This window comes from Hibiscus syriacus, unplaced genomic scaffold (genome assembly GCF_006381635.1).
Source record: "Hibiscus syriacus cultivar Baekdansim isolate YM2019G1 unplaced genomic scaffold, ASM638163v2 tig00110893_pilon, whole genome shotgun sequence".
Lineage (NCBI taxonomy): Eukaryota > Viridiplantae > Streptophyta > Magnoliopsida > Malvales > Malvaceae > Hibiscus > Hibiscus syriacus.
The window spans coordinates 771822-794855 of NW_024062901.1; the positions used below are offsets into that span (position 1 = coordinate 771822).

The 23034-nt window shown below is 34.3% G+C and overlaps 1 pseudogene; it reads right to left on the minus strand.

Moving 5' to 3' along the window:
• Positions 1-15116: 15116 nt before the first annotated feature.
• Positions 15117-20737, minus strand: LOC120145568 (annotated as a pseudogene).
• Between the last annotated feature and the right edge of the window lie 2297 nt (positions 20738-23034).

The following is a 23034-nucleotide window of genomic DNA, read 5'->3' on the forward strand; positions in this document are numbered from 1 at the left end:
TAATTAATAGCAAAGAGTCCTATGAGGTTCTTTGGGGACCTCTATATTTATAATAATTAAAGTTATTTTTAACATAGTCGGGTTTTGAATGTTCACCTTTTTCAAATCTTTTTGTCCCAACATGGTTAAAAGAAGCTTTAAGATCATCAAGTTTCTTTTGGTGATCATCATGATCCTTTGAAAACAAGTATGAAAATCTTGATTTTTCTTTTCAAACTCTTCAAGTTTGACTTGCATAGCTTTGGCTTGACTTTCTAGCTCAAGATTACTCTTATAAAGGAGATCATTCTCATTTTTCAATTTGGAAATATTTTTCTTATTATTATAAATCATGATCTTAAATTCTAAGGTTGATTCATCATGAGCCTCTTACAACTCATCAGAAGAATACTCATTTGAAATAGATGAATTAGATGTTACCTTTGAACCATCCTCTATGGCCATGAGACAGAAGTTGGATACTTCTTTCTCTTCTTCATTTGAGGACTCATCATCACCCCATGTAGCTACATATGCCTTGTGTTTCTTCTTGGAGAATCACTTCTTCTTCAATTGTGGCCATTTAAACTTGAAATGTACAGGCTTTTTGCACTCATAGAAAATAATAGGATCCTTCTCTTAGGATTCATTTTTGAAGCCCTCCTTTCTTTGGAATCTCCTTCCTTTGTTAGACCTAATGAATATCTTGAATCTTTTGGCAAACATTTTCATTTGTTCATCTTCATTTGAGTCAATCACTTCTTTTGTAGAGTTAAGATCAACACCAATTATTTTTCTCATTTTTCTTCTCTTATTTTTATTATTCATTTACCATCATCTAATGAGTAAGCAAAGACATAATGAGCTCATCTAGAATGAGAGTCTTTAGAATCTTCGCTTCAATAATGGCGATCTTTTTGGATTGCCATGACTAGGAAATAATATAAATCATCTTCCTAACAAGCTTGTCATTATGAATGATGACTCCAAAGCCTTAGAGACCATTGAGAATAACTGAAAACCGACTGGTCGTGCTTTTAATATCCTCATCCGGTATCATCTTGAAGTTTTCATATTTATGATTGAAAAGACTAATATTAGTTTCTCTTATCCTATTACTTCTTTCATGAGTAACTTCAAGTTTATCCTAAATTTCATTGGCATTGGAACAAGATGAAACCCTTCCATATTCGTCGGGGCCAAGTGCACAAAATAGAATGTGCGTTGCCTTTGCATTGATCTGGAACAATTTCTTTTCTTCTTCACTCCACTCCTCCATTTCTCTAGTTAGAGTAGAATGTCCTCTCAACATGATGATACAAGCTCCCAAATCATTTGCTTGGATGAAAAGTGTCATACAATTCTTCCAATAAGCATAGTTCACTCCATTAACGTAAGGGAGCTTGTTGATAGGTTAGAAATCATTGACAACATCGAAACTTGGTGTAGAGGCCATGGATGACTAGATTGATGACTTGACTCTTCTAAGATCTTATCAAGAGGTGGTAAAACCTTCCAATGAGTTTAGCTCTGATATCAATTGTTGAATCAATTGATCAAGGAAAATGGCCAAAGGGGTGAATTAGCAATAAAAAAAATTGTCGGAAGCTTTAGCAAGAAATGAGAAAAATGACACAAGAATTTTAGAGTGGTTCAACTTCCTTAATGAAGTCTATATCCACTACCTTAGCTTCCTAACTAAAGATTCAACAAATTCACTAATTTGTTCTAACCTTTTATGACAATGTGTAACCTTACACAACACTAAGACTTATACCCCCAAAGTTTTAAATGTTCAACCCTTCCTAAGAAGAAATTAACTTTGAATATTCTCACAAAGATAGAATGTTTTCACAATGAAGCTCCAACACACACCTAAGAACATTATAATAAAATTACAATGAATAGAATAATGTTCAATGAAAAGAAGACACAAAATGAATACAAATTTGGCTCTATTTGCTCTTTGATTGTTGGAATAACTTTCTTATCTCTTCTTAACTGTTTGAAGACCTCTTTTATGTGCTCTCATTGATTTCTAGCCTTTTGAGGTGGTTGGAGGGAGTTTAGAGCCGTTTGAAGCATTAAATTCGCGCATTAAATGCTACCTGCACGAGAAGTTTTAAAACTATGAATAAGTTTTGAAACTCTTCGAAAGGATTAAAAAATATGACCGTTGAAACCAAAGAATCGAAACTTCAAGGAGAGTTTCAAAACTTTTATGAAAGTTTCGAAACTCTAAAGGCTTCTATTTTGGAAAGTTTCAAAACTTTTTTTGGAAGGTTCGAAACTTCTGGTCAAAGCTTGTGTAACACCCCTAACTCATATTCGACCCGAATACAAGTCCGATATGTCACATTGACTTTTCAAACTTTGATTCTTAAAGAAAAATCCCGGGAATTTAAAACTTTCATTAAAACAAAATACTTTAATTTACATAAAAGAGACCACTTAATACAAAATCGATCAGAGCATTTGTAATTAACCAATTATTACATACCAACACTTTATACACAACAAAATACCTACTTTGTCAATTACTTCTGATCTGATTTCTTAGTAATGCTGTTGTCTGTGCCACTGCTATTCTGAATCTTCTTATTTCTTGGTACCTACGTGTAAATCACTTACACGCTAAGTCATAGACTTAGTGAGGCAATAAATGAATATGCAACAATATATTCATGAATATGCATTCTTACCATTTCCTTCATGACATTTTAATATGCATGTATCTATTACACAAAAACATATATAATCATATCATGCATGTACAAAACTTACCTTCTTGTACCACTTTCACTTTACTTTGTATTTCAATTGCCCATGTATATTATTGAGAATAGAGGTATGTGAGTGCATTGAGGTTGTGCACTAATGCTATCACCACAGCTCGTATCAATTCCCTCATGGGGCACCGAACCTTAGTTCAGTATTCGTCCCAAAGGACTGTCATATATGTCCTGTAGGACCACTACATCCCGAAGGACTATTATACCCTCGACTCTTGGCTTGTCAATTACACCTATAGCTCTCATATCGTATATTATGGGCATTATTCTTATATTTTATATGTTCATGTACTCATGTCATTTCTCTTGTGATCATGTAGTTCATGTCATTTCTCTTGTGATCATGTAGCTCATGTCATTTCTCTTGTGATCATGTAGCTCATGTCATGTTCTCATATCACATGTGTATTTGAATCTATTCATATATATACATCATTTATCCAATCACGTGAACATATATATGCCTTATGCATGTATTACAATAATTATCATATATGCATGTTCACAATTATTGTACTTTGAAAATCAATATAGGAATTAGACTTATCACAAGTCTTATTCCATTATACTATACATATAGTATGCACTCACCTTAGCTTTGCTTTGATTCGATTCTAATCCTTTGATCGTTCCGGAATAAGCTTACTTTTAGTATCTACATAATCACACATGGATCTATATCAGTATTATAGCTAATATACTCTAATGGTTCACTCTTTAGATTAAGATAAATGCCAATTTCCTCTTTTAATGAAGGTATGCATCGATGCACTACTTGTGCATCGGTGCATAAAATGCATTCGATGTTTTATTATTAATAGGATGCATCGATGCACTAATTGCATTCGATCTTTTTATTTTAAAAGAGTGCATCGATGCACTACCTGTGCATCGATACACCTTCAAACAATTTCTGGGTTTTAACCTTGATGCATCGATGCACTATGAATATGCATCGATGCACTCTGCCCAGAATCCTCTTTTTGAACCCAAAAATTCATTCATTTTGGATTAAATCCTTCATGTTTAATCCTCTTTTTCATTCTTAACTATAGTACACATCCTTGAACCAATTTATACTCATTTATTTCATCTTAAACCTCCAAATTATATCATTCATATGTAATTTAATAATTACATCCATAATTCAACATGTTTGAATTCCACTTTTAACACTTCGTATATCTTAACTAGATTGATGACAAGTTAAATTTAACTTTCAATTTTAGTTATGAACTCTATTCCAAGATTTCATTTAAGAACTTCAAATCTTAAATCTCTCCTAACTCCATCATCCTTTGATGTTAAGATAACTTAAGCTTTCTTTAAGCTTAGTTATCATCTAATAATCAAAACCCAATATTAAATTTAACAATAAATTCAATAATCAGAAATCTTACCTTTGCTTTGGTTCACACGCACAAGGAAGAAAGAAGAAGAAGAGAACTATGGAAGTCTTGGGTGTTTCTCCCCTTCCACCCACGTGTATCCTTATATATACATAATTATCCTTTCTTTAATTATTTTTCCTTGGAATTACTCTATTATCCTTTCATTCCTTCTTCCTTTCAATTCCATCCTACATAATAATTTACATGTAAATCTTTATACTTTTCATTTATTTTATTCTAACCACCAAATTCTGAGACTTTACAATTTAGTCACTAACCCGGTATTGAGGATGTTACAACTCTCCCCCCTTAAGAAAATTCATCCTTGAATTTTTATTATGCAAAGAGGTAGGGGTTCTTAATCCTCATGTCCTCTTCACGTTCCCATGTTGCTTCCTCTATTTTGTGATTCTTCCACAAGACTTTAACCAATGGAATAGTCTTGTTCTTTAGTTGCTTGGCTTCGTGAGCTATATTTGGAACAGGTTCTTCCTCATAAGTTAAATCTGGTCGAACTTCAATTTCTTCAGAAGTCACAATGTGGAATGGATCAGATCGATATTTCCTAAGCATTGAGACATGAAAGACATTGTGTATCTTTTCCATTTCAGGTGGCAAAATTAGCTGATATGCTACTGGTCTTATTCTCTTAGTAATCTCGTAAGGTCCAATGAATCGAGGACTCAACTTTCCTTTATGTCCAAACCTCAATACTTTCTTTCACGGAGACACTTTCAAGAACACTTTATCTCCGACTTGAAATTCAATCTCTTTCCTTTATAAATCAGCATACGATTTCTGTCTATTAGCTGCGACTTTCAGATTATTCTGAATTACTTGAACTTTTTCTTCCATATTTTGAATCAACTCAGGACCAATAACTTCTCGATCCTTAAGTTCATACCAGTTCAAGGGCGTACAACATCTTCTTCCGTATAGAGCTTCATAGGGAGCCATTTTGATGCTTGACTGATAACTATTGTTGTACGCAAATTCAAAAAGTGGTAAATACCTTTCCCACGATTCTTTGATTTCAATAACACAAGCTCTTAGCATATCCTCCAGAATTTGAATAGTTCACTCGAATTGACCATCGGTTTGAGGATGAAACGCTGTAATGAAGTTCAACCGAGTTCCCAGTGCTCCATGTAATGACTTCCAAAACCGTGATGTGAATCTAGGATCTCGATCAGAAACTATGGAAATAGGTACACCATGCAAACGTATAATCTCTCTAATATACAGTTCCGCATACTTATCTATGGAGAAATCAGTTCGTACCGGAATAAAATGGGCTGACTTAGTCAATCTATCTACGATCACCCAGATTGAATCCTTTTTGTTCAGAGTTAAAGGTAACCCCGTCACAAAATCCATCGTTATGTTTTCCCATTTCCATTGAGGAATTGAAATTGATTGTAAAAATCCTGACGGAACCTGATGCTCAGCTTTGACTTGTTGAAAAGTCAAACACTTTGATACAAATTTCGTAATGTCTTTCTTCATTCCCGGCCACCAATATCGACTCTTGAGATCCATATACATTTTGTTCCCTCCCGGATGCATTGTCAATGGACTACAATGAGCTTCCGTTAACAAATCATTCTTTAATTCATCATCATCTAGAATTACCAATCTTTCTCGATAATACAAATTCTCATCAGACTTAATCTCATAATATGTACCCTCTCCATTTCTTATCTGTTGTATCTTCTTTAAACACTTTCCATCTTTAGCTTGCAATTCTTTAATTCGATCTAGCCATGCTGGCTTGACAGTAAATTCTGCACAAATTGCACCATCTTCTCTTAACGATAATCTAGCATCAAGAGTTTTCAAAGCTGCAAACGTCTTTCTACTCAAGGCATCAGCTACCACATTTGCCTTTCCGGGATGGAAATCAATCACAACATCATAATCCTTGAGAAATTCCACCCATCTTCTTTGTCTTAAATTTAACTCTTTCTGAGTCATCAAGTATTTTAAGCTCTTGCGATCCGTATACAAGTAGCACTTTTCACCAAACAAGTAGTGACGCCAGATCTTTAAAGCAAACACTACTGCCGCTATCTCTAGGTCGTGTGTTGGCTAATTCTTCTCGTTCGATTTTAGTTGTCTCGAAGCATAGGCCACCACCTTGCCTTCTTACATTAATACGCATCCCAAACCACTATGAGACGCATCACTATACACTATAAAGTTCTTACCAGACTCAAGTTGAACTAACACTGGAGCTTCTGTAAGAATCTTCTTTAACTTTTCAAAACTCTCTTGACATTCTTGAGTCTAAACAAATTTTACTTCCTTTTTCAATAGTTTAGTTAGGGGTAATGCTATGATCGAAAAGTTTTTAACGAACCTTCGATAATAACCAGCTAACCCCAGAAAACTTCTAACTTCTGATACATTCTTTGGAACTTCCCACTCTAGAATAGCTTTAATCTTTTGGGGATCCACTCGAACTCCTTCTGCAGAAATTACATGTCCAAGGAATGTCACTTCATTCAACCAAAATTCACACTTAGAAAATTTAGCATAAAGCTTCTTGTCTCGTAAAATCTGTAAAACAATCTGTAAGTGTGAACTATGCTCTTCTTTTGACTTTAAATATATTAAAATATCATCAATAAACACCACAGCAAACTGATCCAAATAAGGTTGGAATATCCTATTCATTAGATCCATAAAAGCAGCTGGTGCATTCGTAACTCCAAACAACATCACGATAAACTCGTAATGACCATATCTTGTTCTAAACGCCATTTTTTGAAATGTCTTTCTCTTGAATCTTTAATTGATGATAACCCGAACGTAGATCAACTTTTGAGAACACTGAAGCTTCCTTTAATTGATCAAATAAATCATCAATTCGGGGAAGTGGATACTTATTCTTTATAGTCACTTTATTGAGCTGTCTATAGTCGATACAAAGACGCATTGATCCATCTTTCTTTTTAACAAATAGAATAGGAGCTCCCCAAGGTGATACACTTGGTCTAATAAACCCTTTGTCTAGTAACTTCTGTAATTGAATCTTTTAATTCTTGCAACTCTTTTGGAGCCATCCTGTATGGTGTCATTGCAATTGGCGCTGTTCCCGGTATTATCTCAATCTGGAATTCTACCTCTCTGTCCGGAGGTAAACCTGGCAACTCTGTAGGAAATACATCGGGAAATTCTCTGACTATAGGAATTCCTTCAATCCCTTTCTCCTTGGTTCTAACATCCAGCACATTAGCAATGAACCCTTGACATCCTTGTAGATATAACTTCTTCGTCGACATTACTGAAATTACATTTGCTAATGGATTCCATCCTTCACTAAATACCACCACGTCTACCCCTTCTGGACTTCTCAGCGTTACTCTTTTCAATCTACAATCGACATTAGCGTAATAACGATATAACCAATCCATTCCCAGTATCACTTCAAATTCGTCGAAAGGTAATTTCATTAGATTAGCATGAAATTCAATTCTCTGAATTTGTATGGGACACCCTCGGCTCACCAAATTTATCCGGGCATTGTGCCCTAATGGGTTCGTCACTATCACCTCATTGCTAGTAGTTTCTAATGGAATGTTCAATTCTTTCACTAACTTACTAGTAATGTATGAATATGTAGACCCCGTATCAATCAATACTATTACACCTTTATCAAACAATAGAAAGATACCTATTATAATATCTGGGTCATCACAATCCTCATTGGTCTTGAGGTTGTACACTCGAGCAGTGGAGTGTATCTCCTGTTGAGCAGAGGATTCCGATTGGCTTCTTCCTCTGCCTCTACCTCTTCCTCTCTGGCCTGCAGAAATAGATCTCTCTGGCTGTGTAGATTTACTGGTTAACATTGGACAATCCCGAACAAAATGCCCAACGTCCCCATATCTAAAGCAGACTCCAGAAATCATCTGGTATATCCCTGAATGATTCTTTCCACAATGTGAGCATTGTCTGGCTTGACTCTGATTAGATCTCCCAGCTCCAGATCCCATTGACTGAGTTTGTCTACCTCTCATCTGATTTGATCCTCTTGCGGAGGATGCCACTGACTCTGATCTAACTTGGGGTCGAAAACCAGCATCTCTGTCCCTTTTTTATGGTGCAGAACTCGAAGAAGCACCCTTTCTTTTGACTGTCTGAGCTCTCGAATTTTCAAATCTCTCATTCTGAGCTCTTTCCAGAGCCTTGGCACGGTTGACTACCTCTTGAAACGAGGATAAATTCAAGATAATTAACATTTCCTTCAACCGAGGACGTAACCCCTCTACAAACCACTCACAAGTATCCTTCTCCGTAGAAACTAGTTCGGCAGCAAAGCGGCTCAACTTATTGAATTCACACTCGTACTCATATACAGTGTGATTTCATTGCTTCAAATTCATGAACTTTTGCTTCATTTGACGAACAAATTGATCTCCGATGTACTTATGCTTGAATTCTTCTAAAAATAATGACCAAGTTACTTGGGCGTTAGACATCCTCAATATAATAACATTGGTCCACCAGATCCTTGCTTGTCCTCTCAATAAGGAAATTACTCCATCCAGCTTCTCAGCATCGGAACAATGAAATCCCGTAAGCATGACCTTCACGTCATTAAGCCAAAGGTCCGCAGTAATAGGACCTTCATCGGCTTCCCCTCTAAACTCTGGAGCTCCTAATCCCTTCAACTCTTTTGCAACATTCATTTTTGGAGTTGAAGTAACAGGAGGTTGGAAACGCGTCAATACCGCGTCTAACGTTCTAAAGAATACATCTTGATCACTTACAGGCATTCCAGAGGATGTTTGTTCTTCACTCTTCCTGGCCAGGGCAGGTGAATTACTACTTTCAGCGGGTCTATCATCTCCATCTTCATTCCTAGAACTACCTCGTCCGGACATTTATAAAAATACAACCATATAGTTCTATTAGCAAAATAGCATACTTACTATTCTATCATATCAGAAGTTTCCACTATTTTGTTGGTATGTATACATTATCAAACACTCTAGACTCCGGTTTATGCCGAGAATTGACTAAACCATAGCTCTGATACCATTAAATGTAACACCCCTAACTCATATTCGACCCGAAATCAAGTCCGATATGTCACATTGACTTTTCAAACTTTGATTCTTAAAGAAAAATCCTGAGAATTTAAAACTTTCATTAAAACAAAATACTTTAATTTACATAAAAGAGACCACTTAATACAAAATCGATCAGAGCATTCGTAATTAACCAATTATTACATACCAACACTTTATACACAACAAAATAACTACTTTGTCAATTACTTCTGATATGATTTCTTAGTAATGTTGCTGTCCGTGCCACTGCTATTCTGAATCTTCTTATTTTCTTGGTACCTACGTGTAAATCACTTACACGCTAAGTCATAGACTTAGTGAGGCAATAAATGAATATGCAACAATATCTTCATGAATATGCATTCTTACCATTTCCTTCATGACATTTCAATATGCATGTATCTATTACACAATAACATATATAATCATATCATGCATGTACAAAACTTACCTTCTTGTACCACTTTCACTTTACTTTGTATTTCAATTGCCCATGTATATTATTGAGAATAGAGGTATGTGAGTGCATTGAAGTTGTGCACTAATGTTGTCACCACAACTCGTATCAATTCCCTCATGGGGCACCGAACCTTAGTTCAGTATTCGTCCCGAAGGACTGTCATATAGTCCGTAGGACCATACATCCCGAAGGACTACGTCCCGAAGGACTATTATACCCTCGACTCTTGGCATGCCAATTACACCTATAGCTCTCATATCGTATATGGGCATTATTCTTATATTTATGTTCATGTACTCATGTCATTCTTGTGATCATATAGTTCATGTCATTTCTTGTGATCATGTAGCTCATGTCATTTCTCTTGTGATCATGTAGCTCATGTCATGTTCTCATATCACATATCATATCACATGTGTATTTGAATCTATTCATATATATACATCATTTATCCAATCACATGAACATATATATGCCTTATGCATGTATTACAATAATTATCATATATGCATGTTCACAACTATTGTACTATGAAAATCAATATAGGAATTAGACTTATCACAAGTCTTATTCTATTATATACATAGTATGCACTCACCTATCTTTGTTTGATTCGATTAATCCTTTGATCGTTCCGGAATAAGCTTACATTTAGTATCTACATAATCACACATGGATCTATATCAGTATATAGCTAATATACTCTAATGGTTCATATTTAGATTAAGATAAATGTCAATTTCCTCTTTTAATGAAGGTATGCATCGATGCATTACTTGTGCATCGGTGCATAAAATGCATTCGATGTTTTATTATTAATGGGATGCATCGATGCATTCCTTATGCATCGATGCACTAATTGCATTCGATCTTTTTATTTTAAAAGAGTGCATCGATGCACTACCTGTGCATCGATACACCTTCAAACAATTTCTGGGTTTAACCTTGATGCAGCGATGCACTATGATATGCATCGATGCACTCTGCCCAGAATCCTCTTTTTGAACCCGAAAAATTCATTTTGGATTAAATCCTTATGTTTAATCCTCTTTTCATTCATAACTATAGTACACATCCTTAAACCAATTATATCATTATTTCATCTTAAACCTCCAAATTCTATCTTTCATATGTAATTTAAGAATTCATCCATAATTCAACATGTTTGAATTCCACTTTTAACACTTCGTATATCTTAACTAGATTGATGACAAGTCAAATTTAACTTTCAATTCTAGTTATGAACTCTATTCCAAGATTTCATTTAAGAACTTCAAATCTTAAATCTCTCCTAACTCCATCATCCTTTGATGTTAAGATAACTTAAGCTTTCCTTAAGCTTAGTTATCATCTAATAATCAAAACCCAATATTAATTTTAACAATAAATTCAATAATCAGAAATCTTACCTTTGCTTTGGTTCACACGCACAAGGAAGAAAGAAGAAGAAGAACTGGAAGTCTTGGGGTTTTCTCCCCTTCCACCCACGTGTATCTTTATATATACATAATTATCTTTTCTTTAATTATTTTCCTTACAATTACTTGTCCTTCCATCCTTTCCTTTCAATTCCATCCCTCAATAATTTACATGTAAATCTTTATACTATTCATTCATTTTATTCTAACCACCAAATTCTGAGACTTTACAATTTAGTCAAACCCGGTATTAAGGATGTTACAACTTACTTGACAAGATGAATTTTGACATTTTGAGAAAGATATAACCTTGAAAATTATTTTAGTATTTGCATGATATTTTTAACATAATTTGAACTTAAAATATTCATTTTAAAGATTCAACAAATTTTAAAGACTTAAAATTAATTTTACAAAAATTAATAATATAAATTATATTATATCAAAATCATTTAAGTTTTTCAAAATGTACTCAGAACTCATCATAGATTTTTCTGTGTTGGAAGACAAAAATCCAATTCTAACATATATAACATTAACAATTAGAACTAACGAGTCATTCTATATAACTAAATCTCACATTTGACCAACTGACGGACTAAAACTATAATCTGATTTTACAAGCTTATATCGAAGACTGGACCACAATTAGGGGTGCACAAAAAATACGAATATCCGATTTTACGAAAAAAATATCCGAAACCGAATTTGGGAAAAACCGGTTTTTTTTAACCGGATCGGATTTTTTTTAAACCGGTTATTTTAACCGGTTTGGAGAAAAAAACCTAGACCGGTTTTTTACGGATAAAAAACCGGTTTGAAAAAACCGGTTAAAAACCGGTTTTTATCCGGAAAAAAAACCGGTCTGGGTTTAAAAAACTAGCCGTAATATAGCCGTGGGAGGGTTTTGTGACCGTTTTGACTTTAAAAAATTACCATTTACCACCCTAAACATGTATAAATAGGTTGGGGATGTATTGGTTGATTACAAATTTCTCAAATCTTATTACACAACACTTAAACATCTCTCAAATCTTACTTTTGTAATTTTTTGTTCATCATGAGTAACACGGCTGAATCTTCCGTCGGGGGAAACCTTGAAGTCGTGAGAGTGATCGAACACACTCGAAACAAAGACATTTGGGATCACTACGATTTATGTGAGATGTCAAATGGCTCGAGGAGGGCGCGTTGTAAACTTGTCTAAAGTTTCTGCATCGGAGGAAACACAACGTTGAAGAACCATTTGACAAATCATGCAAGGCACTTCACTCAAGATCAGATCCTAGTCAATCGAATCTTACACCGCAAGGTGGTGTTTTTGTTTACGACAACGAAAAATTACGAGAAGTGTTTACAAAGTTCGTGATTACAAAAGCATTGACGTTCGACCACTTTGATGATGAAGATTTCACGATAACAATTCAACAACTAATGCAACCACGTTATACTCAAGTAAGTCGTACTACCCTTAGAAGAGATATAAAAAGTGACGTACGGCGAGGGAAAAAATGATTTTAGGATTCCAAGAACACCGTTATGGTGTGTCGCTTACATGTGACGTTTGGAGTTCCCATAATACCGGAAATTCTTTTTTAGCCGTTACGTCACATTGGTTAGATCAAGATAATTGGCAAATGATGAAAAGAACAATCGCGTTTGAATTATCGGTGAGCCGCATACCGGTGCTAATTATTTACACTTTTAAAAAGGGTAATTTGTCTTTATAAATTAGAAATAAAGTTTTCTATATCCTTTGATAATGCATCGAATAATACAAACGCGGTTCCAAGATTGAAAATATACTTTCACCGATTTTAGACGGTGCGTTTTTTCATACCGTTGCGTTGCACACATAATTAATTTATCGTGCAAGCCGGTTTGGAGGTTATGAGCGATTAGATTAGAATTTAAAACAATGATAAAATCGGTTCTTTGTAACAACAACAAAGACTAAATGATTAAAACGATTTTGTAAGTCGTTAATAAAAAAGCTTTGGGTCCTAATTTGGATTGTCCAACTCGTTGGAACTCAACTTGGATGATGCATACTGCCTTAAGGCAAAGGGAAACATTGCAAACATTTCACGATCGGCTTTTCGAGAGGGGTCATGTCCCAAACATTTATCCGGATTCGAGTTGGGAAACTATAGCCAAAATAACCGATTTGCTTGAGGTTTTTAAAAATGCAACAACTTTTTTATCCGGTGTTTTACCCTAGCCCGTTGGTTCTTAATCAAATATTTTTGTTGGCTACCCGACTAAATGACTTTGAATTTGAAACGAAGTTTTCAAGAAATTGGCTTGCAATGAAGGAAAACTTTTAAAATATTTTAAGGAGATTCCCCCCATTTTTACTTGTGCCGCCGCTTTAGACCCAACGTTAAATGTGGTGGGGTTGAAACACTAATTGAACAAATTGCGTTTGCTTTTAATCTAACCGATGATGAACCCAACTTTGTCCAAAACCAAATAAATTATTTAACAAATGTTTCGAGACATGTTTGCAATTATTTAACTAAAATACGGATCAAGTAGTGTAATACCGATCAAATGAGAATGAATGCGGAATCATCTAGTAGACGTCCAAGTAACATAAATTGAATCTTTTTAACACTCTTGTAAATTCCCAATCCAAACGATCACATACTACCACCCCAAGTAGCGAGTTGGGAAATTACTGTCATGCGTTTTTATCAAAAATGACATTTGAAGAGTTTGAAAGTTTGGATTTTGGCTTGGTGGAAAGAAAAGGAAGCACAATTTCCGATTCTAGCCGCCATGGCCCGTGATTACTAACCGTCCAAGCTTCTACGGTAGCTTCGGAATCGCTTTTTCTGTTAGTGGCAGGGTTATATCGCAAGAAGAGATGGCAATGTAGTTTATTTTATAACTTTATTTCAATTATCGTAAACTTTGTTTCAATTATCGAACTTGAAGTTTTTAAGTATTTGAATTTATCGAACTTGAAAGTTTTTAAGTATTTGAATTTATCAAACTTGGAAGTATTTAAGTATTTCAATTATGTTGAGTTAATTAAGTATTTGAATTATCGAACTTGAGGTTTGATGTTTCTCTTGATTCTCTCTTGATTCTAGTTGCTTGATGTTTCTTGTCTTTGATCAATGGCTTCTAAGCTTGCTTAAATACACCTTGAATCACTTCTGAACGTTTGTGATAATTAATGAAGATAATATAGCCGTTTAAGTGTGAAAACATTTAATAAAAATGCTTGGAGCGTGGGGGAATCGGTACCCTCTCATAGGGAATCGATTTCCTCTCATAGGGAATCGGTTCCCTAAGTGTAAAATTCAAATATTTCGACCGTTGAATAGGGGGAATCGGTACCCCCTATGGGGGAATCGGTTCCCTCCGAGTATTCTGGAAATCTCGGAGCCAAACCATTCAGTGAGGAATCGGTACCCCTTGGGGGTGAATCGATTCCCTATGAGCAATCTGGAATATTAAAATCGGTTTTTTTATAACCGGTTTTTTAAAAAAACCGGTTTTTTTAAAACCGAAACCGGTTACACCGGTTAGGATATCCGGCCCTCCAAACCGGTTAAAAACCGAACCGGTTATTTTATAAACCGATTTTTTTTCTATGAGAAAAAACCGGATCAAATAAAAACCGATCCGGATCGGATTGAAATCCGACAAATGTTCATCTCTAACCACAATTTAGTAAAGGAAATGCACCACAAAAACAGAGAACAAACCATCTCCAATCAGTCTCTTGAGGTTTTAGCTTTTAAGAATTCTCTTTAGATTAATTGTGCAAAATGTTCTCAGAATTGTAAAAAGAAAAAAAGTTGAGCTATGCCCGCCACAGCTTTTTATATGAAAGCTTTCATTCAATTTATACATGTGTTATTAAACCTGGAAAATATGAAAATATTTTTGCAATATGCATAATTAAAAAAGGAAAAAAATCAAAAACAAAATGAACGAACACCCACTTACTGAATTCCTTTATCCCCGGCTAAAAAGAAAAATAATGCAAATAGGCTAACAATTACAAAAGGAATTTAAGCATCAGTTCTTACAAAGGACAAGACGACATCTATATGAGTGGACGAATCTATAAGTAAAAAAGGAAACTAATACATTAGCTAGCTTCTGAATTATAAAACAATATCTGAAATCTAAACCAGGGATTCAGGTTACAGCCAGAGGAATTAAAAATAATAATAAAAGAAGCGGTACCAAAATCTCAGGGTTTTCCCTGTTCCACAATACCAAGAAAACATGCTTACCCTGAAACACTGATTTCATCTATAGGACTCCTGCCTTGCCCATACCTACCTGATCAGAAGCTTTCCTATCGGCGCTTACTGCCTCGACAACTATAAAGTGCTGATGGTCCAACTTCCCAAGTGCAAAGTTCTAGTCACACTTGATGTTTCTATAGATCCTCCGTATGAACAAATTGGAACCAAGATAGCCTACGGCCCCTGAACAAAGGAATGGAAATAATTAGAAAATCCAAACGGAGTATCAGAAGATGTCATAGACTCCACTGCTATCTGGCACAACAATACAAAAGTGCTATGCTAAACAGCAACAAAGACAATAACAAGCAAACATGCATTCTCTAGAAGTTATAACGAAACCAGCCACTCAAACTCCTTCAATAAGAAAAGAGAAAAAGGCAATAAGCAGCAAAATTCTGTATGGTATACAAACATTTTAATGCATCCAAGAAAATAGTTAAAAAATTTCAACCAAGGAAAACAATCCAGAAACATTTGGGCAAAATTTCAAGTAGACGGGCATTAGAAGATTAAGGATATATATTCGTCTCCACTGAATATGTCATGTGAGAAAACAGTTATTTGGAGTGCTCATATGACAAAAGGGGGATAACCTTATCTATAAATATGGATTATTTTTGTATTATATCAAAACTCACCGCAGAGAATTCCCAAACCAAGAGAAAACATCAAAGTGTATCCAAAGTAGAAGCTGGTTTGAAAGAAGCCGGACATCTTGGTTTTCACATGATAATAGTATATGGAGTACAAATACACATAGACTGCAGTTGAGGCAGCAGAGAAGAATGATGTCCACTGCCAGTGATAATTCTCAGCATTTAGCAAGAAATATGTTCCCACAATTGTCACACAAACTGTTACAATGATTAGAATCAGGAAGACCAGCAGCATAAAACCATACACATAATACACCTGCAGACCACATAAATATCTAAATCAATCATGACTCACAAAAATAAGCAAATAATCAACCGAGAATAATTGGTACAAAGAACAGAAAATGTGATTTTAGTGCATCATAAACATTAAAACCTAGGAGAAAGAAGTTCACCTTGTAATTCCAGAAGGATGTGAAGATAAAATACATTTCAATAAATATGCTGCCAAAGGGCAGAAGTCCTCCCATCAAAGACACCACTGAGGGGGTCAGGTACCATTTCTTCTTTGGAATTGGGCGAGGAATGGTCTTCACACGACATGGATTATTTGGAGCACCACTCCAGTTTCTTCCAACAACTGTACCGAGAAGGGCCAGGGGGAATGAAATGAAAGCCCAAATTACGAAGACAACCACCATTGTACCAAAAGGAATAGCTGCTAGAGATCCATAAAAGATGGCGATTGTGTTCAAGATGAAACCAATTCCAAAGCACATAAATGGGAACAGACACGCTGTAAGTATCATTGACTTTATCCAACTTTTACCTGAAACAAATGAACCCAAACCTTTAGAATGAATGATCCATAAGTACAGAGAACATATGCACATGAGAATTGCCAAGGGATAAAGCACATACCACCATTGCACGAGTACATCCCACCACTCACATAACCAGAAATGAATGATGTAAAAGCATAACAAAGTATAAAAGTAGTGACAATTGCTCCTCTCCTGAACAAAATAATCAGTATATAAGATTATTAATAGTCAAAAAGATGAAAGATGAAAACCATATTGCGATGTGATTCATTGACTCATAGTATGAATTGAAAAACACTATGATATATTTTAACTATGCTATAGAAAAGAAAGGCTCATAAGTACAGAGTATCCCATGAAGAACTCCATGCATTCATGCTCGACTTATATGCATAAAGTGATGTCCAAGAGGAACAAATATGTATATGTTGAATTGTTTACAACTCTTACAAATTTTGAGTTCATACTAGCTTCTCAACATACCCGACATACAGCGTTCCCACAATTGCCAATAAGATGACAAGAAGAACAAGCAATGCTAGTTGGGCTCCCGTGCCAACAACAGCAGAAAGAAGGGCCAAACTATAAGGAGGCCGGAAAACATCACCACCATGAACAAGTTTCCAACCAGACTCTTCACTCACATCCCTTTCCTGAGAACATAGGTGATATAGAAAGTAAACATGAATGTTCGGATCATAGGACTTTCTTTATTATAGAAAAGGAAAAAGGAAGGGCCCAGGTATTATCACCAAAGTTTCCAAATCATCATCTTCCCGTGCATACTTAGCATAGTCATTTCTCAGAGTTCGCATCAAGATCATTGACACCAAACCCGTGAGGAAGATAACCATCATGAAAGAATTGAAAACAGAGAACCAGTGGATCTGCATATTGCAACATGTGTTTAGACCTATCAGGAAATTACAGGAATAACCCAATGCAAGACTTCTGAAGATACATGAAAATTTTGATGCAGAGAGAGAAAAAAGGGGTCAAATGAAGAAGAAAGCAATCACCAATAACAGTCCTTACTTGATGCTCAAAAAAAGGATAGTCTAAATAGACATCAAAGCGACGAGCAAAAGTGATATTAGTTGGAATCCATTTGATAGAATATGTCAAGTCTAATATTTTCCCTGCTGCCAGTGGTTTTGGACTCTCCAGAGTGAGATTGACATGGATAATCTGCAAGAATGAATTGTGGTCAATAACAACAGCAGATCCAAAAATACGGAAGGGGAATCATACATATACACAAACCTGATCCTTATTGTATTTAATAACAATATTCTTATGTGTGTAGGTAGAGAACATGCTTGCCATTATCACTGTTCTTATCAGGATGCAGCTCGCCAACAAAGCCTAAAAAGTTTAAGATAAAATCTTCAGTATCAAGTTATATAAGGATTAGGAAACTGAAGAAAAGGAACAAAAAGTGGACAATGCTTACCCCATAAAGGCAGGTCATCTGAACTTTCAACGTTGTGGTGGAGCAGAAACATGGCATCAACAAAAAGGCAAGGAAGATAGAGTAAGCGCACAGACAAAACAAACCATCTCGACAAAAACTATCCCTAAAACTCTGCAATCAGACATGTCATTCCAAGAGAGGGAAAAAACCAATGGTCTTTGCTTTTAAGATCTAATTACATGATTTCAAGTGTATTTCTAGCTTGCATTATGCAACAATCCATATCCATTACTTGCATTATGAGAAAAAAAGAAAGCCTACATGATTAAGTGAGAGGCATAAGAGTTTGCTGACACTGTGAAAGAAACTTTTTTTTAAAAAAATGGATCAGAGGGAGGAGAGACCTTGTAGACAAATTTACTAAACACAAGTGTGCATAGAAATCAATTTCATCTATTACTGGAGTCAATGCATGGAATGTGACAGCAACTTCTCCACATCCAGCATCTATCTATATCTCTATAAATTTACTTGTAATCCTCGATATGCATACAACATTTTAGAGCATGTTCTGGCAAAGGTATGCATGGCATCAGATCTTTCACTGCCCACCACAACTCCACCACACAAACAGTACAAAAGCCTCCCGAAGCTTTCTAATCCTGTGATTTTCAGTACTGATCTGAACTGCCAAGTATCAATATCTTTCTAGCTCTTTTTGTGTACTGTTACCAGCTTTATCTAAAACAATTAAAAGCTAAACATACCCATGAAGAATTCAAACCAATAACTGTTCTCAATTGCATCCTTGAACTCTTTGACCTTTGCTTCATCAAGTTCCAGTTGGCAAATGGTACCTTTGTCCACATTCTCTATTGAAGAACAGAACAGGAGGAGCAGAAGAAAATGTAAAACTCAAAGACATGGAAACAAGTTACTAAAGAAATTACAGTAATCAAACTCTAGAGTCTAAAATTGAAAAAGGTACGTACTTTGGAACTTTATATCAATTTGGCCATCAATCAGTTCATTTCCACCGAGGACCTCACCAAGACCACCCCATTTGTGAGCTGGATTGGTGCCCCGGTTGACAAAAGGGAAGGCTGTAATAGTTATATGTTTCTTGTGGATTGTTATACGGGCCAACTTTGTTTACCCATAGAGTAACTGCATCATCAGGTTGATACTGCAAGGAGCAACAAAAAGAAGAGTTGATAAAATTTACCCATAGAAAAACACAACACAAAATCATTACAGAATCTAACAACTTGTACAACGAAAAAAATCTAAATAGTGAACACACTTGGGGTTTAAGTATAATCTTAAGTTCTAACTGAGAAAAAAGTGATTTCATTTTTAATACAAGGATATACACGGGACATGATGATGGAACATTGATCTCGAGACGGAATGGTTATTTAGAATGATACTTTAAGAGACTCCGTGAAGCATATACCCCACAAACAACTCAAATCAAAAATAAATACTCAGGCAACCAGTCACCAATAGCAAAATATATGAACGAAGATGAGGCAGGGCGATTATTTGCTTCCTAACTTATCTCTAGCTGATAATCAATTCAACATGGGATAGAATATCTTTTGATAGTTCAATTCAATAGCAAAATGTATCTGAACAAGCCAAAATGCTTAGATTGATGAGTCAAAACAAGGCTGCAAATCAAATTCCTTGGTCAAGTTCCAGAGTATTTATGGACTCAATATCAATGATCGAAATTGTATAAACACATTTCCAATCTACTCACCCAGAGTATTCAAGAAAAGAACGACCTTAATCCTAATAAAAGACAGAAGGCTGCAAATATTGATAAATATTCTCTCACTATTCAAGGAGAGACATTTCACCAGCTGTGAAGGTGACTAAGAAAGCTTAACAAGGCAGGGAATTAATCATGCAGAATAAAAGATATGTTATGAACGTTTATAAATAACTTAAATTGAGAAACCATACATCATAGATCCACATTTTACACCTGATAATGGCAGCGTAGTAACAATTTTTTTTTAAATAACTTAAATTGAGAAACCATACATCATAGATCCACATTTTACACCTGATAATGGCAGCGTAGTAACAATTTTTTTGCATAACAAATTCCCCAAAGAGCATGTAAATAACGAATTTGTTCAAATCAATGGCAATACTTAAATATAACAACAAAAATGCGAGCAGATCTGAATTAAAATAGACGAAGAGAATTTCAATAACTAAAATATCTAAAATACCACTGTTAGGGTTAAAATTAGAGGTAAGAAGATAACAAGAGAGATTACCTTATGATCTGACTCAGAAGCGAAAACCGGAGAAAGGAATAGAAAAACGAAGGCGAAAAGAGAGAATGATGACCGGACGGTGGAAAATGCGGAAGATGATGACATGACGATCGCCCGACGATGCTAGGATCTGAAGCTAAACCGACCGCCGATTCGAAAGCACTATGCTGCTTAGTTATAAGTATTATCTTTCTAACGAATTGAGAGAAATTATTATTGATTACTATATTATTTTTAGGGTAAAGTATAGTAATGGTCACTGAATATTTCTGAAGCTTGCATTTAGGTCCCCAAACTTTTAAAACTTGTAATACAGTCCCCTAATATTTATTCTGTTTGCAATATGGTCCCCAACTTAAATTACTGTTAGAAAATTAGGGTAAATTATATAAACGGTCATTAAACTTTTCAGCCACTTGAATTTAAGTCCCCAACTTTTAAAACTTGTAAAACAGTCCCCCAATAATTTTATTTTCTTATTAAATATAGATGTATATAAAATATAAATAATTCAATTTATATTTAAATGTATGAATCATTTATATTTTTGATATATTTTATTTTTCTTGTATAAACTAGTATTTAAAATATGTTTATATTTTAATCAAAATATTTCAATATACGAATAAAAATATATTTATATAAATGTATATTTATATTTAGATGTATAATAAAAAATATATTCATATATTAATGTATGAATCATTTATATTTTTTGAATATTTTATTTTAATAAGAAATTAAAATTATTAATTATATTAGAAATACTCAACTTAAGATTATATATAATCATGAATTATAAATATGAAAAATAATTATTAAATTTAGTTTAAAAATATATAAATCTTAAATTTATTCTTTTAAATTATTGTATCAACTAATATTTAAAAAATATATTAAATCTATCAAACATTTATCAAATATAATATTTTTATTGTAAAAAATATAATATTTTCCCATCATTTATTGCTTTCAAATTTTTTGTCGAAGTTCAAATCTCATTATTTCCATTTTCCATTATATTCTTTTTTTTTTCAGCATTGGTCATACTATTATATGTATTATTGTATATCTCTTAACACAAACGATGGTGTTAGCTTAGTGGCTCCACCCTGTATCTTTCATTTGCGTGACTCAGGTTTGAGTTTGCCCAAGACCCAAATTTAACTTCTTTGTAACTTAATTTTCTTCTAATTAGGTGGTGACATGTGTCACCAATAACATATATCATGATAATGTGTTAACACATGTCAGATCCTGGTTAAATGATTAATTTATTAAATTTTATTTAATTTAGGACCAAATTGATAGCATATATAAATAATTAGGTGGTGACATGTGTCACCAATGACGTGTCATGATCATGTGCTAACACATGTCAGATCCTAATTAAATGATTAATTTATTAAATTCTATTTAATTTATGACCAAATTGATTATATAAATAATAAAGACTGAATCTATAATAATGTCAATTCCTTTTAACTACCACTTCATCATTTGTATCAATTGGTAACGACTAGTGACTTAGTTGAAACAGTTAAATAATTATGTTGTATGATTGATAAATTTAAAAGATCGATGACAAAAGTAAAAAGGGCTAGATAGTTAAGTTGTCAACCTAGTAGTTTACACTTTTATTTATACGTCAAATAACATTTTATAAATTTAAAATTCGAATTATTTTCAACCTCTTCTATATCCTAACTACTTTTTTTAATTAAAAAATTTCTTCAACATATAAGAATTATACTATTATATTTATATAAAAAATACGTATCACATGAAATAAGATGAAATTAAATAATAATAAATCTGACATAATTGAATTTAATTGAATTATTTTGGAATTTAGGGTTTAGAATAAAATTGAATTACTTTAGAAATTGGGGTTTAGAATGAAATTGAGGACTGTTTTGCAAGTTTTAAAAGTTGGGAGACCTAAATTCAAGTGTCTGAAAAGTTCAATAACCTTTTATATAATTTACCCTAATTTCTAACGGTGGTTTAAGTTGGGGGACCATATTGCAAACGGAATAAATGTTGGGGGACTGTATTGTAAGTTTTAAAAGTTGGGGGACCTAAATGCAAGCTTCAAAAATGTTCAGTGACCATTACTATACTTCACCCTTATTTTTACATAAGTCAGCTGAGTTCTCTTCTTCTTACTAAGATCGGGGACCTTCGGGTAACGCGATCTTCTCTGATGATTGTTTTTTGCTTTTTTGATTTCGTTGTACTTTGAGGGTCGTTTCTAAAAAAAAAAGCTAAATGTTTAGATGGCATTTGGTTGGATGGAATCTTTGGAATTGGTGGGAATTGGAATCTAATTCCACCACTTTCTCATGTTTGGTTCAAGTTTTTCAAGGGAATTAGAATCTTTGATGGAATTCAATTCTATCAAATGAGGTAAAGTGAATTCCATCCAAAAATGGATGGAATTCAATTTCCTTGTTGGAGAGAATTGAAATTTGACCATACTACCCTCATCAATCCTTTGGTAACTTATTCATA